Here is a 3,841-nt window from a genome sequence, read left to right as displayed (position 1 = left end):
AGTAACTACAAGCCTGGGTTATACTCTGGTGTAATTCTAAAACTGAGTGTGGAAAACCTGAAGAGCCGCCGCGGCTCCTCCGGCTGCCCGGGCAGTGGGTGTCTGACGCCTGAGCGCGGATGGCGCAGAGGTACCCTGTTTTTCTGTCAAGAGCTGACCATGTCAGAGTGAAAGGAAGCTATCTTTGCAGACTGTTGTCTGCGGAACCTTTGAAGACGGTAGAATAGCTTCTGCAAGGAGCCTGTGGATCAAGCTATGGTGGAAGATGTTTCGGAAAGGCAAAAAGCGCCACAACAGTAGCAGTACCCAGAGCAGTGAAATCAGTACCAAGAGCAAGTCTGTAGATTCCAGCCTTGGGGGGCTCTCACGGTCCAGCACGGTGGCAAGCCTCGACACCGATTCCACCAAGAGCTCAGGACAAAGCAACAACAATTCAGACACCTGTACAGAATTTCGAATAAAGTATGTTGGTGCCATTGAGAAACTGAAACTTTCAGAGAGGAAAAGCCTCAAAGGGCCACTGGACCTGATAAATTATATAGATGTTGCTCAGCAAGATGGAAAGTTGCCCTTCGTTCCACTGGAGGAAGAATTTATTATGGGAGTTTCCAAGTACGGTATAAAAGTGTCCACATCAGATCAGTATAACGTTCTGCATCGGCACGCTCTGTATTTAATCATCCGGATGATGTGTTAGGACGACGGTCTTGGGGCAGGGAAGAGCTTACTGGCTCTTAAGACCACAGATGCGAGCAACCAAGAATACAGCCTGTGAGTTTACCAGTGCAACAGCCTGGAACAAGCACAAGCAATCTGCAAAATTTTATCCTCTGCTTTCGATTCTGTATTGACTTCTGAGAAACCTTGAATTCTGCAAGGGGGAAGTAAGCTTCATGTGCAAATTGAGCTGTTTTCTCAATAGTTTCTGTTTTCAGTCTGCAGTGTTGAACTGTTACGGAAATATGAGCAATCTTTCGCTCTCGATTTTCTGAAGAAAATGCAGTGTATAAAATACTTATGGGGGACCGGGATGGGGAATACGTGTAACTCTACGGCTGATTCATATCAATGTATGACAAAACCCACTGAAAAATAAAAAATAAAAAAAATAAAAAAATTAAAAATAAATAAATAAAATACCAGTCATTTGTTGTTTTCTAGTAAAAAATAAAATAAAATAAAATTGAGTGTGAAATAGTAATCTGGTGGTGACTGGAGGACATAATCAAAGAAATGCGTACCACAGGAAATAGCAGAATTCATGCCAATAGCAAGTTGACAATCGAAAGCAACTCCACTTAAGAGCACTGGACCCCAGTGAGATAGTGTATCAAGAGTGGCAGTGGGTTCTGGTACAATACAGGCTAAACTTCCTTAATACATCTCATTATGTTGTCTCCAAGGACTTGAAGGTCCTGGATCCTATAACTAGATAAAACTAACCAGCAGTGGTTCTGCAGGGAACTATTTTCTATTATCAGTTTTAGATGATGATGATAACAAAGAAATATCAATAACTCCAAAAGAAAACGTATGTTTGAGCATTTGGTTCATTCAGTTTCATTAGACTTTTCTCAGTCTAGGCTCATGGGCTGTAATCTAGATTATAGAGTACAGCACCTCAGCGATTGTTCTGGTTCTTTTGGCCCTTCTGCTTCCTTAACATATCTATCCCTGGACAACCCTGAACATACCCCTTTTCTGCTCGTATGTACAGGTGCTCCTGGAGATGATCACAAAATGAAATTGGGGTCACCCAAAGTTAAGAGTTTTCAATGCCAACATTGATCTATTTTACAGCTATCTTGTCTTGGTCTCTCTCCCCTTCATTTGCCACTAGTGCTGTTCTCAAGTTCAGCCTTTCTCCTCAAGCATTATATCCTTAGTTCACCTACTCAGCCTTGACGTGTATCCTAGAAATCTAGTTTTTCAGAGAAAGCAGAAGCCATCTACTGTAAGACATCTAGATAGACTGCCTTTCCCACCTTAAACTTACCTCTACCTGTGTCAGTGGTTGTCAACACTAGGTGCACATTAGTACTAACTGGAGAATTTTAAGACTGTGTCTTGCCTTTGGATTCTGATTTAATTGGTCTGGGATGGGAATTGGTATTTTTAGAAAGCTTCCCACATGATTCTGTGTTCAGCCAGGGCTGAGATCCACTGACCTATATCCATTCTTCTCTCTTGTTCCCAAATCTCTGAAATACATGTCCTAGTCCCTTCAAATTTATTGTTTCTCCCTTTTTTGGTGAATGAGGAATTCTTGGCAGGAGTGCTAGACCTCTGGGCCTGCACCTGTGTCTTGTCCTAGGAGCAGTTCAGGTGACTTACTCTTCCCAAGAAACTTGAATAATAAGTGCAAATTGTGCCTGGGGAGGGCAGTGGGGGTACATGAGTAGTGTACTAGAGACTCTAGATCTCTCATAGAGTCAGGAACACAGGCTCAGAGCCCATCAAATCAGTTTAGTTCCTGCTCTGCCACCCACCAGCTGTATGACTTTGGCAAGTTCTTAAACCACTAGACTTATGTTTCTCCTTATATAAAATGAGCTTCCTTTTGTGGTGCTATGAGCATAATTAATTTAAAGTTCTTTACCCAGAGCTCATAGGACATGATCAATAACTGGTGATCATGGACAGATTTGTTAAAGCTAAGCATCTTTTTTTTTGGATTTCTTCACTAAGCACTCTGAGTGATTTCCTCTGCTTCCATAGTTTCCCAAGAACATATCTCCACTCTGTATGTAAATCTTGACTTTAACCTATCTCTGCCTTGGTAATCCAATTTAGATTTCTGATCTCTCATGTGGGATATGTCATTAATCAACAACTCACTTATTCACTAATTCATTCAAAAATGTCTCTTGATAGCCTACTATATGCCAGACCCTGTTCTAAGTACTGGAGATATAGATATGAATAAAACAAAGTCCCTGTCTTCAGGTATATATATTTTACCATTTCTTTTTCATCTTCACAGTCATTGTGTTAGTTAAGCCCGTGGTACCAATTTCCTGGCCCGCCTAGACTCCTCACTAGCCTCCCTGCCTCTCATGCTTTCTTCTAATATATTCTTCACAGAGGAGTGGGGTCATAATTTTAAACTTGAGATCTTTACAATCCAACATCTTGATTAAAATGCTTAAAAAATTCCCAAGAACTTGCTGGATTAACTTCTTAAAAATACCCTAATTCCTTTCCTATCTGCTTCTTTAGCCTCATTTCTTTACATACTCCTACAAATCTGACTGAGCAGCAGCAACACTAAACTTTTGTGGTTCCATAAATATGGTATGCTTATTTGTGTGTCTGCATAGACTTCCAATTATTGCTTTAACCTGCATACAGTTTTCTCAGGAGGCAGCTAAAGTGGTCTGGTATCCCCATCTCTTGAAGAATTTTCCACAGTTGGTTGTGATCCACACAGTCAAAGGCTTTAGCATAATCAATGTAGCAGAAGTAGATGTTTTTCTGGAATTCCCTTGCTTTTTGTATGATTCAATGAATGTTGACAATTTGATCTCTGGTTTCTCTGCCTTTTCTAAATCCAGCTTGTACATCTGGAAGTTCTTGGTTCATGTACTGTTGAAGCCTAGCTTGGATGATTTTGAGCATTACCTTGCTAGCATGTGAAATGAATGCAATTGTGCAGTAGTTTGAACATTCTTTGGCATTGCCTTTCTTTGGGATTGGAATGAAAACTGACCTTTTCCAGTCCTATGGCCACTGCTTGTATTTTCCAAATTTGCTGGCATATTGAGTGCAGCATTTTCACAGCATCATCTTTTAGGATTTGAAATAGCTCAGCTGGAATTCCATCACCTCCACTGGCTTTGTT

The 3,841-nt window shown here is 40.9% G+C and overlaps 1 pseudogene; it reads left to right on the top strand.

Moving 5' to 3' along the window:
* The first annotated feature begins 241 nt into the window (after positions 1–241).
* On the top strand, positions 242–868 carry LOC136158085 (integrin beta-1-binding protein 1 pseudogene; annotated as a pseudogene).
* Positions 869–3,841: the final 2,973 nt, after the last annotated feature.

This window comes from Muntiacus reevesi, chromosome 2 (assembly GCF_963930625.1).
Source record: "Muntiacus reevesi chromosome 2, mMunRee1.1, whole genome shotgun sequence".
In the NCBI taxonomy this organism is placed as follows: domain Eukaryota; kingdom Metazoa; phylum Chordata; class Mammalia; order Artiodactyla; family Cervidae; genus Muntiacus; species Muntiacus reevesi.
This window is presented reverse-complemented; position numbering and strand designations above follow the sequence as displayed.